General features: G+C 39.4%; 1 long non-coding RNA gene across 2 annotated transcripts in view; it reads left to right on the top strand.

The window, feature by feature from the left end:
* The window catches only part of LOC134399009 (uncharacterized), a 265,250-nt gene that overhangs the window by 169,641 nt on the left and 73,798 nt on the right, over positions 1 to 21,811 (top strand). For both annotated transcript variants that reach the window (XR_010025472.1, XR_010025473.1), the window contains one exon: positions 1,346 to 1,400. This is a non-coding gene — a long non-coding RNA (uncharacterized LOC134399009). The remainder of the gene's footprint in view (positions 1 to 1,345; positions 1,401 to 21,811) is intronic.

The raw sequence follows: 21,811 nt of genomic DNA, 5'->3' as shown, positions 1-21,811 counted from the left end.
CTTTTCTTCACCATCCCTATTTTAGTTTTTTAAAAAAACAGGTTAAAAGGCGGGGGAATGTGTTTTACATAACACATTGTTGGTTCTTTGTTTCCGGAAAAGTTGGAATGTTCATAAACATTCCATGTCATCATACCAGTTCAGACAATCAGTATCAGAAGCTTCATTGACACAAGCACAATACCATATAAAAGCTGAGACTTCACCACCACCTGCACAATTCAATATAGATTGTTGTCAATATCCTCAATGCACCTTTAATATTAAGCACTTATTTTATAGCTCTGTCATACTCCATGCAAAATGATTCATGAGGGCTATCTTACATTTAGTGTTAATTGACCACAGGTCATACACATTTTCAGTTCACCTTCTCTCTTAAATTAAAATTTAAAATTCTAATTTGTAATAATGATTTCTTTTAAATTGGTTTTCAAATATTTATTGTCTTGACTTAGTACAGTAAACTTCCAGAACCTCTGCTCTATTAATTTTTGTTCTATCTTTGCATCACTAACTGGACATTTAATGATGTAAAGACACATCTGCATCTACAACTGGATGAGAAGCATAGTTGTTGCACCTGCAGTTGCATTCCCTAATCATATACTAACATTGAACTCAATTCTCCAACTATAGTCAAAATGGCACCACTCATACAGAAGAGGGAGATAGCAGTGTTGGGGAAACCCCGAGATCTGTAGAAGTACAAAAAAAAATGGTTGTGAACTAGCTAGAGACCTTTGACTACTGGGTGGTATAGGAATGTAATAAAATAAATAAACAAGCAAGCAAACCTTTAAAAAGAAATATAAGGAGTTGGGAGGGGACTATTCAAAGAAGATTGAGCATGCTCAGTGGGCATGGAATGCTGTTGAATGGGGAGTGGCAAAATTGTGCTGCTTGGAATGGAGTATTTTGAAAGAAGACATGGCTGGCTGGCTGGCATCCTGAAGAGGAGCATTCCACAGTACACTTATTTTTTTCTTTTCTTTTTTACAGGCCCCACTTATATGGGTGACTTTTAAAGTCCTCTTTTAAAAGCAGAGGGTTTGGGTTTCTTTGTTTTTGTTTTGCAGAAAGGCTTATTGTTATCCTTTTCCTCCTAACCAAACAATTGATTACCTTGGTTACTCCTTTTTCTAACTTAGCCCTGGCAGCTCAACATACACCAGTTAAATTGTGGCCATTGATTTCAAGAGAACGAATTTCCAAATACGTATGTACAGGATCAAAACTTACAGAGTATGTTACTTACTCAATGAAGCACTGTTATATTCACAGGGCTTTGCCAAATTGTAGTTTTATAATTATGTGCTTACCTTGATTTATTTCACTTCTTTAGATATCTGGTTGCCATGAAGACATCTTTAGAAAGAGGTACATTTCAGAAATGGAAGGTAAGTTTATAATCCTTTATTTTAAAGTATAATTGCAAGTGTCTATGGACCAGTGGTAACTCCATGATTGGGAGAGGGCTGGGTCCTCAGGCAAGTCATTTTTAGGGGTCCCTTTAGCCTGAAAGACATAAGGCATGCTGAGATGTCTCTCATATCACCTCAAGGCTTCTTGCTAGGTTTGCCTAGTCTTGAAGTTAAAAATTCTGATTCCTGAGTGGAGCGTGAAGATGAAGCTTTGCAAAGTAAAGGAGCCCAGAGCAAAAAGCAGTAAGTTATAGCCTACATTGGTCAAAAACTACTAGGCCCTAGATCCATTGCTAGCACCAACATTCAGCCCCCACTGGTTATAGGAGCCTATTAGTTTTGGACTAGTCTAGGCTATAATCTTGTACTTTTTGGTTGTCTGAATCATAGAATAGTAGAGTTGGAAGGGGCCTATAAGGCCATCAAGTCCAACGCCCTGCTCAATGTGGGAATCCACCTTAAAGGAAATCTGACAGATGGTTGTCCAGCTGCCTCTTGAATGCCTCCAGTGTGGGAGAGCCCACAACTTCCCTAGGTAATTGGTTCGTTGTCGTACTGACAGGAAGTTTTCCTGATGTCCAGCCTGTGCAAAAACAGTGCTGTTCATACATGGCTAAAAATAAGTGGGAAATGCAAAACAATAACAGCAATGACATGCAACCATACATTTATTTTTCTCTCTTGGAGGTTAGCAATTCTGTTTCTGGGTTGCAGCTCTGTGCAAAGACACAGTGTCAGTACTTGTAGGATGGTCAGCTTTTTCATAGCATTAGCACCCCAGCAAGTGCTCAGCCTTACCACCTTCTACTGGTCCTACTATGGGCTATTTCACCCATAATAAATACAGTATTGGGCCAGATGTACACCAAGCAGGATATGACACTTTGAAAATGGTTTGAAAATTTTATATGGAGTGTGTTCTTGGCCCCAAAGTTATCAATACCATTATAAACCATTTTAAAGCAGTAGTGTAGATCCTGCCTTAATAAAAAATATATACAACTGCTCAATATTGTTTAATGTTATAGTATTCATTTGCAAGGAACTAGACAGGAATGTCATTAATAAACCATCCCTTTGATTTGCTGTTGTTGGTTGCTGTACCTCTGTCTAAGCTGATACTTGCTTTTATGAGTGTAGTGGATAATGCAAGTGTAATGCAAGAAACATCTAAAATTTTACATTCTCATTTTAAACATTTTAAAGTTTCGCATATGAAAAGTTCTGAATAGGCGTTTGTGGGCTGGGATGTGGAACAACCATGGTTCACAGAGTCATTATGATGGCAAGAGATTTCCATATGTAGCTGAAAACAGTTAACACTTTAATATTCGGTATAAAAATAATAATTTAAAAAATGCACATGCTTGGTGTAAGTGCGTAGCTTGACCTGCATCAGCTAGCCAAGCTCCAGAAAAGCTCTGAAGGTTGAAAACAATCTTCTCTTGCTACAGTTCCAAACACAAAGGCTACCATTGTTTGCTTCACATTTGGCAACGATTTACGTTCATATTAAGTTGACATGACCGCCATCTAGTGGGAAAAAGAACATTAAATCACTGCAACTGAAAATGCCGCTTGTAAGACCTCAGAAACAGCAGCCGACATTCAGCATGTGTGAGATATTGTGTATTACCCAACTGATTTGGAAAGATAGTGCTGTGTCTTAATGACTGCATGATAGTTGCTTACTTATATTTCTAAGGTTATCCCTCAAGAAGGCTATCTGTAGTATGGTTAAAATGACTACACTTCCCAGGATGCTGAGGGAACTGAAAGCAGGAGGCAGTGTTGACACAGAGAGATTTTGTTAGAAGAGATTTTCTTTAAAAGGAAAAAAGCTTCAGGAAACAACTGGCAGTTAGGAACCTAGTTTTTGATTATTTCAAGAGAGTTTTATTTTCTCTGTCTACATAATGGCTTCAGAATGAGCTTCTTTCCTGTAACAATGCGAGCGCACACAGATACACACACCTTGTCCTGGTGATAGACATTTCTGTCAGAGGAGAGAGGTGGTGTGCTTAAGTATTGAACGGTGGCAAGGGAAATGCTTAGGCATGTGGAAGGATGTTTAATGAAGAAAATCTATGAACAATGATGAAATGAGGTGAGAAGGTGAAACACAGGGGCTTATGAAAGAAATTAAGAGAATTTTTTAATTCTGCCTGGTGTCTTGTCCTTGTTAGCTTCAAGCTACAAAAACAGCTTGTATGGTTACAGTGATACAGAGTGCCTGCCCTGTAGTACATAGGATGGTTATTTATTCATGTCAAAAGAGATGCAAAGCAAAAAGACACAATGTACTCTTCCACTAAAGTTCAATTTAGGAGTTGATATTACTCATTTTGTTATTGGATAATCGATCTTGTTAGATGGACTAATGTCTGACTTGGTATAATGTCTGACTTTCTACATCCCCAAATAGTAAATTTCAAATGGCAAATTCTAGAATAAATTATCTTTATGATAATCTGTACACTAGAGCTAGTTTTTTGTTTGTTTGTGGTAATATTGAACTATTTGTCAAATAAGATTATTGGTGGAGAAGATATGCTGCCATGTTCTTGTGAAAATGCAGTTGCATTTGTTTGAAGAGGTACCTTGCAACTCTACAATATTACAATTGTGTTAAAGCCAATTTCCTCATCTGCTCATATATTATCTTTGGGTGGTGTCTAATTAATAATGTCCAGAGTTACGCAGATAATGCCTGGTCAAGCCCCATGTCTGTAGCGGATTGGCTTCAAGAGTGAACCTGTGACAGACAGTTCAACCATCTCATTTATAAATTGGCTAACTGAATTGCTAGGTCAGGCAGCTACACCTCTCTGCACAACAAGACCTAGTGATCTATTTTATGAGATCTTTTCAAATGAAGTGTGAAAGATGAATATTATTCTTTCCAAGAAGTTCAGCAAAATAAATGGAAAAGGAGAATTACTTATCTGTTCTCCATCCAAGTAGTTTTCGGCCAAAGCAAAAACTTACATTCCCAAATTCCATCAACTTCATATTGTAAGAATGCACCACATCTCATCTACCTGAAAATGAATGTTACACCTTTAGCCAAATGTCTTAAAATTGCTCAATTTGTCATCAAACTATATTGACTTGAAAGTAGTTAAAGACTATGAAATGAATAGCTTTATTGGAGATTTGTTTGGATAGAAAAGCCATATGGATATAAAGTTTACATTTTAAGCATACTGAACCTTTTAATAACTCCCAAGTTTATTTGTGCTGGCAAAAATGCAAATATGTCTGGCAATTTCATAATTTATTCATCACTAACACGCACTTCTGCCACAGCACCTGAAGAGGCTCTCCAACCAATAGCTCCAGAAATAACCCACATTACATATATTTCCTTTACTTTCAACAAGAAATGAAAAGGATCTGGTTATAATGTTTTGGACTTGCATTATTGCATTTAAAAAGCTCCATTTCGCATGAATGTATTTTCATTTTACTGAACACTATGGGCAGTAGTCTATGCTGCCCGTGTGCTCGTGGGAGTCACCCCTAGTGCAACAGGAAGATAGTGGTTCCTCAAGACTCTGGAAGGAACAGAGACACTAGTTTTCAGAACGGAGCAGGTCAGCGGAGCTCACAGAAAGCTTTGCTGACCCATCCTGATCTGGAAACGAGTGTTTCCACTCATTTCCACCATTGTTATCAGAAGCGCTAGTTCCTGTTGTGATAACAGTCCTGTTAACACAACAGAACTAATGGAGGTGCAGCAGGATGCCACACTATATTTTAGCTTTCACCTGGCTTTTCTTTAATTGATGGTCGGCTTTGTTGATTTATTTGTTGTAATTTATTTATTTATTTATTTATTTATGTATAACATTTTTATACCGCCCAATAGCCGAAGCTCTCTGTGTTGATATCAATTTTGGAAACCACCTTGAAAGGGTTTTTCCTTAAAGGTAGCATACAAATAATTCAAATAAAATAAAATAAATATTTTGCAATGAGGAAAGTATCATGTTTTGCCATACCTCTCCACTCAGTTCTGAAACATTTTCTTGGGACTTCATAATGTTCATCTGGTTCACCATGTTGTCTCTGCTAGATCACTTTCACAACTGAGCATCTAAAAATACTGATACCAGTATGCATGAGGTAAGTATACAATGTCACAAAGTCAAATAGTGGAAGTCCTATTTGTATATGGTGGCCCTGATAATACTTTCCGCCTAAAATATCTGAAATTTACATAAAGAATAGAGGTAGGAAAAATGAGAGACAGACTATGACATGCTTTGACATTTACTAGACATTTCTAGCAGACAGGAGGTAGCGGCCACATGTTCTTCTTATGGGGTTCTTAGGTAGATATTTTAATCAATTTATTTAGTTTGCATCAAGCTGGATTCTTAGAGACAGAAAGGATTTTTATATTTCAGATAGCTACACAATTGCTTTATTAAAAGTATGTTTTCTTCTTTTCACTGCAAGTGATTTTCCATATACAGTATACCTTTCAGAGATGAGCTGTCCATCTTTTCAAAACCTCAGCTTCCCTCCATACTTCTCCAACACTTTTGGTTTCAAGTAAAAGCTCTTTCGATCTGAGATTATATTTGGGGCCAAGGTGCCTAGCCATAGATGACTGTTCAAAAGGTTTGTTGAGTTCTAAAAGCTGAATAGGGACAGTCAGGAAGAGCTGATGAGATACAAACTTGTTAGTAAGATACAGACCACTATTTTAGTCATTGTTGAAAACTAAGGCACACCTGAGTCAGCAATGGTGTGACAGCCACCATGATGTAGGCACAGTGATCTTGGCAAACATGTTTGTAGTGAGAAAATGTATGAATCTCAAAGATAATTGTACTAAAGATAAGAGTGTTGCTTGATTCTTCCACTGTCAACCTGTTCTTGAAAGCTTCATCATTTGTCAGATTTAAAAAGCATGTAACATGTAACAAAATTGACACAGCTGCCAAATAAGAACAAAGTGTTTGCAAAGATGGGGATGGTTCTTATTATAGCTTACTTCAAAATGTGTTTTAAAATAATCCTGTACCTAAATAACTGTAGAGAGAAAGAACTGTGGAACATGGCATGGAGAAAGCCGAAAGAGAGAAATGTGCCTCCTAGCTAATAATTTTTTATGAACCACCAAGAGACCTTTGGCTGTTGGACAGTATACAAATGTAATAAACAGACAGGAAAATAAATAAATAACAATTTACAGTATTGAAATGTTTGGTCAGTATACTCAGGATGGAAAGAAAGTAGCTTCTTTGCACATTGCACAAGTGACTTGTAGAAGTCACTATCCCAAGATGTGATAATGGCCATTGGTTTAGATGGTTTAAAAAAACCTCTGGACAAATTCATGGGGAATAAATCTATCAGTGCACACATGGAACCTCGAGTCTCTCAATATCAGTATTTGGGGCAGCAGCAAGGGAGGGCTATGGCCTTAAGGCCCTGCTTTCAGACATTGTTCATTCATTTACATACATGAAACAGTATCCAATATTAAATGAATGCTAATGTACAGTAAGTTACATTGTGCTAGCATATGAGATCTCTAGCACACTGTCAATAGCATTAACTGGTGCAACAGGTTTTCCAGGAAATCCCCACCCCCACCCCCGGTGCCAGGAACAGAAATAGGAGGACCTTCTCAGTGGATGCTGTCTGGCTGTGGAACTCCCTCTCAAGCAAGGCTAAGTTGACCTCCATTCTATTTGCAGGCAAAGATGATGATGATTCAGGCAGGTCTTTGGTCTGCTCCTGAAGGGGGGTTAATTAGTGGCATTAATTAATGTATTCCTCTGTGTTGTTGTTTTTAATCTTGTATTGAATTTGTTTTTATGTTACATTTTAATGAAGATTTTGTTTTTTAATCTTTATTTCATTATTGTTAGCCATCCTGTGCAGCAATTTTTTGGCAGGATATAAAATAAATAAGTAATAGGGACTGCACAGTTGCTGGGGAGGAGGAGGACGCATGAAGGAGTGCATCTGATCAGCTGATAAGTGCAGCATCTTTTCTTTATTCTAAAGCTGGTTTCCATGCTCCCTCCCAGCATGGGAGAAGAGAAACAGCCCAATATGTTACCTCTAAAGCTCCATTCAGGGCTGCTTCTGTTTCCCTTCCAAGAAGGGAAGGTAAAGGAAAGACAGCCCAGTGCACTGCTTCCGGAATAGAGGCTTGCATTAAACAAGGAAAGGAAGAACCTTGATTTCATCCTCGCATCAGTTGCCAAACCATTTCATAATTACAAGAGAAGATCTGTTATAATTTTGTGGTAACCTGAGGGCAAAAATGACATGTGACAAGCAGTCCCGGGTAACTTTTACCATTAAAAAAGAAACACACCTACAAGCAGTCACAGGAGGCTGAGCTTGAGAGTAGAATACCAGAAGGGAAGGGAAGGCTGAAAATTGCACCACTGAAAATTGCAGCCCCATTGCTGTTTTTTAGCAACGACCATGTAACATCATAGTTTGGCTCTTAGGCCAAAGACAGTGTATTAGCAACCTAATCTATAGTCTCCACTATATGAGAAAAAATCCCAACAATTACTTCAGCTTGCCTCTGCACTGAAAATACTGGACAATAAATACTGGTCAATAAACTGGACACTGACTCAATGACTCATTGTGGGGAATGTGGAGTGTGGGAAATAACAAGACAGACACAAGATTGGGATTTAAACAGGGCCACATTTATTAATAGATCTGCAGAAAGGGAAAACCTAAGTGGTCATCTTCTCTAATCCAGCCTCGTGCCGTGGTTTTATCAGGTGAGACATTCATGGCCTGAGAGTGGCACCTTGACATTCGTCATCTCCCAGGCTTCCGCCTTTCAGGGTAGGGAGGCCTTCCATGTCAGCTGCCTCTTGTGCCGCGGGGCTATGAGTCGGTGAGGAAGATTGGCCTCAAAGGTAACCCTTATCACCACTAGCTGGGCTGCGGGGTTTACAGCTGGGGAGCCTCAGGCATTACCGATCACCGCAATGGTGCCGCTGAATGCTCACCAATCCCCTAACCTGCTCAAGATATCTGCCTATCATCAAATGTGACCAGATTCTTAATAGCCAAATCAACCTAATTATTTCTCCCCACCTGTCTTACAGTGTGAAGTAGTTGAAAAAACTCATAACCAATGAGCAAAAAAAACCTACTTGTCCCCACTAAAGGATGACCAGCAAGCCCACACTGCCTACAAGGAGGGAGCCTGCTGTGTTTCAAAGAGGAGGAGGAGGGGAGGGATGAGAACCAATTTATGGGCTCACATTTCCCCTCCCTCCTCCAGTGGCACCACGTGGAGGCTGCAAATGGCCTGCCTCCACACCTCGTCTCCCACCCCCCAACCACAATAGCCTCCCCGTGCCCACGCTGCACTTGGCGTGGAAGTAAGGCATCTGTTGGAAGAAACTTTATACTCACGGTTGGAACTTTATAGGTATCATAGTTAAGAATGGTAATCATCACAGACGTCTTTGTTGACTCTTTACATATGGTCAAACAAGCTGTGCATTTTATGGGCCACATCCTCCACCTCTTAGTGGCAATTTACACAATATCCTATTTCTCATGCTATAAACAAAGAGGTTGGTGGTTGTATTGTGCATGGTGGAGGGATGCAAATGGAGAAGAGCTGCAGGGGACAGGCCTGTTATGGGTGGGAGCTAGCAAGCATGAAGATAAATGTGGGGTAGTCTTGCTGCTGGAGAGGAACAGCTATGCTTCTGTTCTTCCCACCCTCTGGATCATTGAGAAAGTAAGTCCATGAGCATGGAAGTGATCCTTCAACAAAAAGAACAGAAAAGAAAAAGGCATGCAGTAAAAATGGCATGGGAGGGAATTTTCGCAGATAATTTCTCAGGATGTACAGATTATGTTAAACCTGATCAGCTTGTGTTTTATGGATTGTCAGGCATCTTTCATTCTGTTGTCTGCTCACTGATGGAATCAGATTTGGAGGGTGGGATGTATGAGAATTCTGTTCCTCATGTGCAAGTGCACATTATTGCTAATACAGTTTTAAAACATGGTCCGCACGTCTGTGGAATCCATCTGTAATCTTATGTAAATGGCCACTTTACAGCCACCATTTGTGTAAAAGGCCCCTCGTGTAAAAGAATGAGCCACTGTTTTTATACAAAATGGCAGCTCACTGAGGGATTTGGTAGCCACAAGCCAGTCACTGGGCACCCACGGACTGCCTCGTGGCTCACCGCACATGACAAGCATGACCAGCAGGGGTATTTAATTTTTGTGAACCGCGCAGTGAGCTTCAGCTATTGGGCGGTTTAAAAATGAAATAAATAAATAAATAAATAAATAAAGTGAGTGTTTCATAAGGTGGACTGGGCTGAGTCCATCTATCCCTACTCATGACATTCTTTCAGCCAGATTCTGCAGCCAAGCATTGAGAAATGCTAGCAGTGCATGGAGGAAGAATCACATTTTCCCAGCAATTCAATCTTTCCCCAGATTTTAATGCTGGGAAAATATAATATCCTACGAGGAGAAATGCTTCCTTAAGAGATGACATGCATTTCTCATTGGGAAAAGTGATTGATGTGGCACATCCTGACATTCTCTTTTCTCATGGGAAAAGGCCATTGATTTGACAGATCAAGACTATTCACAGTTGTGTAGTGAAATTCTAGGCATTTGGAAGTCTCACTAAGTTCAATAGTAAGTGTTTCTTAGGCTATTATTCCAAGCTTGCTTACTTCATGAGGTCCCACTGAAATCATCAAGACTTACTTCTGATCAACAGATTAAGGATTGCGATGTTTTAGCAGTGGACATTTTTTTAGAAGCAATAATTGTTCCCCTGGCCGTAGTTTTATGACAGTCATATTTTCCCTCATACATCTGCTTCACAATTTCAAGGTTATCATACCTTCTGAATTAAAACGTGTCATTATTTATAGCTTTAAAATTGAAAATACAAGTTATGTCTATATGGAATGAATTAAAATTATATTCAAGGATACAGATGACATCTTAACAGTACATAATGGGTGCCCTCACCTTAAAAATAATGATAATATGAAGCAGCATTAAATATATTTACAGTTGTTGTTAGTTAATATCTCCAAAATTTAGAAAAACAGTTTTTAGTTATTATGGTCATAGCTCAAGAACATTTTCCATCTGGTTTTAAATTACTTTTATAACTGAATACATCTGTTGAAAAAATTTAGGTCATTGTGCTTATAACTAGTAGAAAAATCAAGGGGAATTATTGGGATGTGACTCAAAATGTAAGAAAAAAGGAAGCTCAACAACATGTCATATCATTCAGAATAAATATTGGTTCCCCCTTCCTACAAGAAAGTGCTATAATTAGGTTCTGCCTACGGTATACTAATTGCAAGATTTAAGCTAGATATTTTAAGAAAGTGAAAGTTAGGAATATTTCATGCAATTAATCTGAACGTTAGTTAGCCTTTCTGCTGATGTTTATGTTGTTACCCATCTTAATCCATTTGGATGAGCCAGGCAACAAAGACTGGGGTGGGGACATTTTCAAGTATGTACTTATAACTATAAATTTCATTCTTATATCAACAGAATTTGGGTCAACAAAACAGATCAGCTTACCTACTTTTTAGTTCTAACTAATATGGCAAGTAGTGCCTATGAGCCTCTCTACAGTAAAAAAAATCGACTCAATTACACCGGTTTAGACTGCCAAATTTTGGATAGGTGCAAGGGGGATGTGCAAGGGAAGTCTTTCTAGTTCTGGTTTGGGATTTAAAAGGGTCACTGATCCCTTACCCATATTGTTTGGTGGACAGTTTATATGAACACATTGTAAAGGTTCTGCTTGGTGGGCAATTTATATGTAGGAGACATTGTAGAGGTTCCACTTGGTCAGAAACTTACCAAATTACAGAAGGATAGGTACAGGTGTGGTAGGCAAGTGGAGTTTGGGGTGGGAAGGGAACAATAAAGAATTTTGTCCTGCTGTGTTTTTGTAAAAGCAAAGGGAACCTATGCTTACCGTGTGAGAGAAGAAGAGAAGAGTGGTGTGATGGTCATACTTTGCTAGAAGAGATCCATCAACAATAACCTGCCAAGACAGAAAAAGGAAATAGGCTTCTTACCTATAGTATTCATGCCAGCATCCCCAGAAAAAACAGGCTGGGAACATCAAAATGGCCGTGCCTCATTAGGTGAGATAAGGTGGCCATCTAGTCCAGTATTCTGTTTTCAGCAAAGTACTATTGCGAGCTCCCAAACAAGGTATGAAACTGATGGCCTTCCTCAGTACCATAATTTGATATTCAGAAGCATATTGCATATGTCCACCTTCAAAAACATACATTATTAAGAGTCTTGGAAACTTTTTTTTAAACACAGACCTACTTATGTTACAGAGAGCTTGAATCTTCCACCTAGTTATGCCTATCCTTGCAATTGTTCATTAAAATAATAAATTTGTCAATGTTTGTTTCTCATTTTACTAATCTTATGTACAATTTGTCTTGAACTTTCAGAATTTCTGCAATCTTAAATTTGGATTGTCCCAGACCTTGAGATTATTATTTATTTTACAAAGTTTATTTGAAAATTCATAGGCATTTTGTGTACATTTGTCCTAGTTTTGTATGCATTTTCATTAATATACACATTATGTGGAAGTCCTTCAAACGTCTTATCACATTACAGCCATGAATAGATGTCTACATTTTTTACTGATACATGTATTTTTCCATTTTTTACATCTGAGGTAGTGATGAGGGCAGAAGCTGAAACATTTAGCTCAAAATACATTTTTAAATTATCCTGTTTTTACACATAGCCTATACTATATTGAATGTGTATATCAAACCTTTCATTAGATTGTAAGCTTCTTCTTTGACTGTCCCATAAGCATATCTATAATATACCAAGAATATGACTTCCTTTCCTTTAGGAATCTTGTAGTGACATGTATGTTCTTTCTTATTGGTTCTGTTTTTAACTTTACTTGACAGTAAATAAAATTCAGTGGCATGGGGAGGGGAATATAGAAAATCTGAAAGTGATTTTCTTTCCCCCCTCTTATATCATTTTAACTCACTGAAATTCTGTTGTACTTCTAGATTGTCAGCAGATTGACTGCAATTTTTGGGAGGCAATTGGCAAGTATGTTTGTGCACATCGGTATAACATATGTTTGTGCTAAGCTCTCACTACTGTTGAGATCATTTCTAAAATTTTGAGAGTTGATTGAACTGGATTTCGAGGTTCCCTATGGACTGCTATAGCATTTTTCTAGCATCATCTTCAGAATTGTCCTTGAGGCACCTCATATTAAATATCTGTGGCTAAAATCAGTGCAACACACTCCTTGTCACATATAATTACCACAGCATCAGAGTTGTTATGCACAAAGGCCACCCCCTTCCTGTTATTACTCTACATTCCCCACAAATGTAAAACTGGGTTATCAGGTATGTACTGTATCATTCATGTTGTATTACTCATGCATTCTCATAGTTCCCAAGTCCAAAAAAAGTGGAGACATAGATAAGTAGCAGTACTGAACATATTTCCCACCCACCCCCTTATAATAATAGCTAGACACCAAGATAATTTGGTTTGTCTACTGCTTGACTATGGCAAATCTGTCTTCAGATCACTTTATTGGATTCCTTTCCCCTTTGCCCTTAAAGACAAAAGGGAGACGCAGAGACTGTAATTAGGGCTCAGTGGGTCACACCTTTTATTAGATCAGTATCACATCTTACTGAAAGGATACCATGGTCTTCCCAGCTGAATTTTTCAAAGAAGGAACAAAACAGGCACATGCCATATGGCAAGGTTAGGTGGCATTTCACAACCTGTCTATCAAGGAGCCATCTTGGCCTCTCTATCCATAATGAAGGTTGAAATTAACAGAGAGCAGTTTGGATTGTGCTGGACGGTCTGTGAGCTACTGGGAAGTGGTTGGACCTGATTTATGATATGGAACTTGACTGCGTAAGCTTTTGGTGTCTTCCAACTCTAATTATTATTGATCATTTCTAAGGCATTTCTCTGTGAAAAACATTTAAGCTCATTCAATCACACAACAGCACATCACAGTTTTCCCCATAAGGAACAGAAAGTAACCTTCACTCTATAAATGAAAAACTGGAATTGAGGAAGAATTACTTGTCCGAGGTTATCCAGGGAGTCCATGAAAAAGCAGTTCTTGACCGCATTTGTCCCTGGTTTCAGTCTATCAACTATCACACAGTCTTTCAGAAGTGTCCCAAGGGTAACATATTATGGTCTAAGACACCTACTTTATCTGTTTCTTCTTACCCATGTCAGAATAAGGTTTGAAGTCTATTTCAGTAGCTTGCTTTTTATCACCTGTAGCTAGCCAGCCATTTATACATTTCAGTAAAAACACAATTAACCTGGGGGGGATCTACACTACTGCTTTAAAGCGCTTTATAACAGTTTTGACAACTGTTGGGGCCCAGGACACACTGCATATACAGGTTTCAAAACGTTTTCAAAGTGCTTTAAAGCGCTTTAAAAGCAGTAGTGTAGATCCCCCCCCGGTTATCAAATTACACTTAGAATGCTAAAATTATTTTTTATTACTCCAATACCTGTGTAGCACTATTTGCATGCATGGCCCTTTACAGAGAAATACAACAATATAACTCTCAATGAACTAACCGTCTAAAATTTGACATGGGGTACGATAGAGGAAGGATAGGAAGCTGTGTTTGTTTATGTTATTTTATACCGTTTTCCAACATCTGTTTCCAAAGCAGTCTACAATATCTCCATAGTGTGACTGCGCCTTCTATTGTGCCATATTAAGGCTCCAGTCACATCAGTGGGTGGGTTTGAATCACACACACAACCAGCACATTTAGGGCAAGGGCTGTAGCTTAATGCTAATGCTAAGGGATGCCCTTCCTACAAAGCAGGGGTGCACGTGGCCCCCAAGACCTGAGCTGTGGCACTCCGCAGGTGCCCAGATCCTCTGTCATGAAATCCCATCCACCAGCGATCCTGGTAGGGGCAAGGAAAGGACATTCTGTATCAAGTTTGCTAGGGGAGAGGGTGAAGAGTAGGCTCTTCACAATTTCCCCCATCAATCTTCATGTAGACCACTCTTTCCCCAATGCTGCTAGCAGTGAGGAAAGAGTAATCTGTATCAGGATAACCAAGCTGAATGTCTGCATATGTGTGTGCGTTTGTCTTCCCCAGACTTGAAGACAGCATCACATGCAGCCCAGAGAGCTTCGGCTATGGGGCGGTATATAAATGCAATAAATAATAATAATCCCTATTACAGGGGTTTGCATAGTGCCCATGTTGCAATCTTTTAAGGGCTTTTCTTCATAAGGTTTTTAACCTGCCTCTTTATTATTTATTTATTGCATTGAAATCCCCCTTTTTTTCCTCCAAGGAACCCACATATTCCTCCTCCTCTCCATTTATCCTCGCAACAACCCTGTGAGGTAGGTTAGGCTGAGACTCAATGACTGGCCCAAAGTTAAACAGTGAGCTTTATGGTTGAGTGGGGACAGATCTCCTTACTCCCAGTCCAACAGTCTAACCACTAAACCACTCTGGCTCTCTTTACCACGGCATCAATTTCCAGATTCTTTGCACGATTAAGATCAGCTCCTTTGCATGTGTGTTTTTTCATAGGGTTTTTCTTTCTCTTCCTTTCCCTATGTTCCATTACACAAGCATTAGGTAGCACTGTGGTATAGCAGAATTGCACTATTGCACTGGGCTTTATCTCGCCATTCACAAATAACACCAGACTTCCCTCATTAGAAAAAATCCCACCAAAATGATTGCAAAGCACAGGGGACGCCCTAGTGGATGACAATGTCATGTTAAGTGAAGAATCATGTTAAGAGAGGAATCACAATAAAGGTCTCATGTAGAAAGCCTCTAAATGTCAGGATAAAACATGTTTGTTCAACCAGGCATTTTAGCTTTTGTATGTCTTTTTTAATTATTAAAGGCTTGGGTTATTTATTTATTATTGCATTTATGTTATTGATCAGTTTGATTGTACACTGCCCTGAAATTCTAAATTGAAAGGCAGAATAAGCTTTTTTTAAAAAAAATAATTAAAAAAGGCAAATGCTTTGCAGGCTAAAGGTCACCAGATTTACTCCATGGCATCTCCATGCAGGGCTTGGAAATACCCGTCTGAAACCGTGGAGAGCTGCTTCCAGTCACTGTAGAAAATACTGAGTGAAATGGACCAGTGACCTGATTCAGTAGGGGGGCTCACACAAACCCATCCGTGCATTCAGTGAAAGTGGGAGGGTTATTTGGGGTGCACAGGCTAGTTCCACCCACCGCCAAAACTGTACACCCCTCCCCTGATTAATGTGTCCCTCACATGAGAATGTGTCCCCCGCAGAGAACTCCTGTGCTCAAGGTGGTACCCTGATTGGGCATAGTGCCTCCTCAATTTTAGGAGTTCTCCACAAGTACATCTCTTTGCTTAAAGAATTCATTCTCATGAACGTCCATCAGACATTAGTCAGGGGAGGAAAGAGGTGGCATACTGTTCTGGAGAATTGGGAACATCCCTAGCTGTACTATGGACCAAAAGTGCAGATTTCAAAGGATAGGTTTGTTTTTAATATGTGTTCAAATGTGTGAAATTATGTAAGTTCATATTAAAATATGCACACAACAAATTTCTCTTTTATCCTTGGATGTACATGGCCTGTCCTCACAGTGCAGCACACAGAGAGGTGGTGCCTTCTCCCACTTTTCTACACAACAGGAGGGGCTGTTCCCTTTCCCCAGCAGATTAGATGAATACTTTACATCTATTTGCAGTCCCTCCCCCCTAAAACCATTGTCAATGGCCCTTCTCTTTTTTATTTTTCATATGTATGATTTCCATTGTAGGTGGAAAGAAACAGTATTATTGACAGCATAAGTTGTTGCATTCTTTAAGAGACGGAAGGGAATGATGTATTTGCTTTTAAAACATCCCTATTAGCTTGATTTTATTAAAATATTGGAATACTTTATACTTCATAATGCAACTTCTCAATTTTTGATCATAAAAATTGTGGGTCCCTGGTCAACAGCTGGATGGCCACTGTGTGAACAGAGTGCTGGATTAGATGGACCCTTGGCCTTCTTATGCATTACACCACATAAATGCTGTTAATTCTAGATTTGTTGCAGATTTGCCCCATTATATATTACTTTCATATTTATTTATTTATTTATTTATTTCATTTTTATACCGCCCAATAGCCGAAGCTCTCTGGGCGGTTCACAAAAATTAAAACCACAATAAAACAACCAACAGGTTAAAAGCACAATTACAAAATACAGTATAAAAAGCACAACCAGGATAAAACCACGCAGCAAAATTGATATAAGATTAAAATACAGAGTTAAAACAGTAGAATTTAAATTTAAGTTAAAATTAAGTGTTAAAATACTGAGAGAATAAAAATCTTTCATAGATTTCATGACCAAAAGCTCAGATGTTTAGTGTACATTTATAGTTGATTTTTCTTTTTTACCTTGCAGATCTCACTCTCCATAGAAACATTTTGCAAATCATTCAGCTGCTGGAGGGAGGGACTCAAAAAACAAAAGTTTAGATAATGTTTTTTAAAGTTTTTTTTTTTTAAAAAAAGTCACCTGCAGTAAATACTGCACAACCTTAAGTGTCCAAGTGCTATATTGTATTTTAAATTTTGAGACATATTTGTATTTTAAACAAAAGCACTAGCAGGGCACATTTAATAAACAGTTCTTTGATATCACCTTCATACACAATCATCACAATCCACCTCACACATGGAACAAAGATGGGGAAAGGACCCAACAGATCATATAGCTCATAATCTTACATTTGACAGAATCCTGGCCACACAGGCCTTGGAAAATTTCCAAGAGATGAGATTCAACAGCCATCCAAGGCTGCTACTATTGTTGTTGTTGAACTGTGATGATAGGCTTGGATTCAAATGATTCTGTGTGCTGCCACTGCAGCTCTCTCGTGTCCTTCAAACATAGTGCAAATAGTGCTGTCAGAAGAGGAAAAGAGCTACTCCTCTCAGTACAGAAGTGCCTTTGGGCGCTCTTTGGATTCTAATCATAATTTGGATTTCTCCACATGCTCCACAACTTTTCACATGCAGCCCAACCCTACCCATGTTTACTCGGAAGGAAGAGCTGCAGCCTTAATTTACTTCTCAGCAGTGGTTAGGCAGAGAGATCTTGGGGTTGTGGTGGACAGCCAAATGTGTGGCTGCTGTGAAAAGAGGCAAATTGAACAGAATTAGAAATCAAAAACAAAATGGTCAGTATCCTACTACCCTTATGCAAATCTCTGGCACAACTACACTGGGAATTAGCTCTGTGCCAAATGTTTCTATCTATTTATTCTTGATCAGCCATTGGGGGAGGAGTGAAAAGAAATCACACTTGAAAATTGAGGGAAGGGGCAAGAACTTTGGAGTAATTTCCCAGTGTACAGGGCTTCAGGGCTTACTTTACTGTGTGCCTGAAACCTGAGTGAGGGTGTTTGTTGTTTTTGCCATTAAGGTTTTTTTTTTAGCAACATAACAACAGAAAACCTCACTCAGACTTCATTAGACCTATGCTTACTCACAAGAAAAGCATGGTTAGGCTCAGAATGTCACCCCTCTTGACACCCCTGTGTTCTCTGTATCAGGTCCTCATCTAGGCTGCCATTCTTTGTTGTGGATGCTGCCCTGCTCTTTACAAACTATTCTTCTGTATTTGTTACATGTGTATCCCACATTTCCTCCCAGGCACCAAAGCAGCATACAGGCTCCTTCCTCCCCATTTTATCCTCACACAACAACCCTGTGAGGTAGGTTAAGCTGAGAGTCAGTGATGCATTCAAAGTTAGCCAGTAAACTTCAAGGCTGAGTGGACTTGAACCTGGGTCTCCAGAGTCCCAGTCCAACCCTCTTGCCACTACACTACACTGGCTCTTTGCATACTCTTACAGCATCATCAGACAAGTGTTTTACCGTACACTTGCTACTGCCCACTTACGGATGTTCGCACATCCTTTAGACAACACCATCTGCCTCCCGTGCACCTCCCACTCCTTCTAGCCTGTTTTCCATCACAAAATGGACCCCTTTTAATCTGACATTTTGTTTTAAAACGGAATGTGCCATTTTCTGCTGTGTGCAGGAAAAGCGGCGTGATAAAAATGCCCCCTGAATGGGCTACGTGGTCTTCATTTACTTCTTTCTTCTCCTGGTAGAAAGAGGAAGTATTGTGGGACACAAGTCGGGGTGGAGAGCAATGGTAGGGAACTGCAATTCCCCCCCCCCCGTCTGATAACGCTCTTAATGATTACTGACTCAAGGAGAAATTTGGTGGGAGGCAAATTATCAAGAAGGCAGCATCTCCCACACCTAACCCTTTCCTTCTAAAATGCCATAAGAGCTGATCCAAAGGATATAACGCTTTCATTCCTTTTATGCAGCTGGAAAAGCAGTGCTAAAATCGCTAAAGAGTTCCAGCACTCTTCTAAACTGCAAGGCCTTGTAAAAATGAAGAAGGCACATTGCCCAGAAAGGTACCACCTTAAGCACACAACCCTTCAAGTGCAGTCATAGAGCCCAACTTCAGTCCCACCTAATCTATTAATCTCAATCTGGCACAAACTGTCAAAGTAGCTAGTTAGCTAAACCTTAGGGCTTCTTTCCCCAACATGGATCCCTCCAGATGGCTTGGACCGCCACTTTCAACATGACCTACTAGCCCATTTCCTCTACTGAATAGTCATTAATATTCAGCGCTATTGGGAATAATAATGTTTATTCTGAGTTATATGCACTGCTAAGCATTTTGAAGCCCAGCCTGCTTGTGCGATATTATGATGCCAACATGTCTTCGGTAATTTCCTATAGCTACCAAGGGGTCTTTTTAAAAAGTACATCATACTGTGTATTTCATGTAGAAGTCATATCCTCTTCCAAATTTCAGCTTGATTGGCCTTTTTATTTTAGACTTTTGACATGCTGAAGTTTCCATTTTACGTCCAGCACAACCTTAGCTATGCAGACCCACCTTGAATACTTTTTTCTCTGTTGGGACAGGGAGGTTTTTAGGAATACAGTCTAGTTTCTCCATTTTTCTTTCTTTCTGAACCTTGAGTCACATTAATTGGAAAAACAGCCATGACATACTTCTGAAAGTTTGCTTGATAGGCTTTGCCTCAGACAAAGGCAGTGCTTGCTAGCAATTATATGGTATTGGACCTATTCGGGGGAGGGGGGGAAGGTGGGGGAGAGGAGAAAGATTCCTTCACTGACATTGGGCCAGTTCAGACAACACACTAAACACACTTTAACGCTTTATGTGTGTATGTTCTGTGTTTTAAATTTTTAGATTTTGTATACTTGTTTTTATCTCAATTTTAGAATTTCTGTAAATCGCCCAGAGAGCTCTGGCTATGGGGGCGGTATATAAGTGTAATAAACAAACAAACAAACAAACAAACAATGGCTGGGCCACTAATCCTTTTGCCATGCAATGAAGTACTTGCACTGCCCAGCTGGTCCTCCACACTGTGACCAGGTGACCACTCGTGTGTCTTCTTCAGTCTGCTGGGCAACTTCAAGAGCCAATTTTTCCTTTTAATGTTTCTTTATCTTTAAGTGGAGCTTGGACTGGACAGCCCTTCAAATAGAGGATGTCTTCAAAATAGAGGACAATCTTCTGACAGCTCTAATAGAGGACTGACCTCTGTAAAGGAGGACACCCTGCACTACCTCCTTGTATCCCAAATGCCTTTATGGCACTGCAGTGTTGGCAGGTAGACCAGCTGGAGGTTTAGTACTGCTTCTGCCTGCCACCTCTGCAGCTTGGCAAAACAACCCATGAACAAGCCATCATTCTGGATTTACACATAGCAACAACCCATGGTTTAAATAACTCACAGTTCACAACCCAACAACTCACCATGCATTCTCTTTCTGCGTTGTTTATGGTTAACAAACCATGGTTTGTTAGTGTGGCTGTGTTTGCACATCATGACAACCCAGAATTCAACAACCCATTGGTTAAATAAACCGTAAGTTAATTTTATATGCAAACCAAGTCACTGAATGAATTGAAATTTTAGCCTTTTAATTTTATGTTTCATGTTACCATGTTAGCTCTATCAGGTATGCATATTTGGAAGTGATAGGCCCATTAATATATTTGTATATCAAATCTTAAAATTTTATTATTTTTTGCTTTTGTTTGTTTGTTTGTTGATGTGGCGATATATATGAAAGGTTTTTGAGGTTAGCTCTGTTTGAACAGATGAGACTGACTGGAAAACATGAAACTTGTGGATTTCTTTTCATTTTGGTTGTGAAGATTTCTTGCCCTCAAAGATTTGTTTTTATTATTGTAATGTTTACATTAAAGAGTAAAAATATTTTAAAACTCAGCATAGCAGACACCAAAGGCATATATGCTTGCAGACTGATGGGTTATTTAAACTTTTCCAGGGAAGCATTTAGTTTTGAACTCTGTATTTTAGTTCCACAAGCTACCCCTGTGAAACAAATATTGAAATACCTGAGTTAGGCGGCAACCCTGCACACCCTTGCTTGGGAGGCACTCCCATTGAACTCAATGGGCCTTAGTTCTGATTATGTATGCTTACAATGGTGCTGTCTTTCATTCAGGAATGTCTAATGCAGAAACAGAAGTGGACCCTTTCCAGCTTCCTCCTCATATCTGCAGTGGTGGAGGACAGGGGAGAAGAGAATGCACAAGCCTGAATCTTGCCCATATCAAACTAAGCCACAAACTAGGCCACAGAGTAATGTAAGCAATAAATAGTAATTTGTACAAGAGGGGCAGGATCCAAATGTGTCATTTCACAAACTCAAATAGCACTAGTGGAGCTTCACTGAATCTTTCTGTTGCGCAACTGGTTGTGCAAGCAGTTGTGCAACTGGTTGCACAAGAGTTTTGCACAACACATTGCACAAGAGTTTTGCACAACACATTGCACAAGTGTAATGCACACCCGCTTATGCAACTGTGCTTGCACAAATGTAATGGTAGCGAGATTCTTCTCCTGCATATAGTTTCCGCTAATTTCTCATTTCCGCTAGTGCAACATCATTTCCATTAATGGAATTACACAGTTAATCCCTACCCTATGGGTTAGATCCAGGATCTGATTTCCATGAAAGGAAGGATTCCACTCTGAAGGTCCCTCAGCTTGATATTCTGAGATCCAACCCCCCTCCCCTGACCACCACTCCACAACTCATCCTGTTTGGCAGATTCCCCCAACCCTCTGTGTAGCATATTCAGTCGGGTAGAGGAGCTGATGTAGCAAGGAGGGGATGGAAATGTCCACTTCTACCAGCTCAGTTGCATGTGCCTAAATCTGGATCCAACCCATGATT

The sequence above is a fragment of the Elgaria multicarinata genome, chromosome 5, assembly GCF_023053635.1.
Source record: "Elgaria multicarinata webbii isolate HBS135686 ecotype San Diego chromosome 5, rElgMul1.1.pri, whole genome shotgun sequence".
In the NCBI taxonomy this organism is placed as follows: domain Eukaryota; kingdom Metazoa; phylum Chordata; class Lepidosauria; order Squamata; family Anguidae; genus Elgaria; species Elgaria multicarinata.
This window is presented reverse-complemented; position numbering and strand designations above follow the sequence as displayed.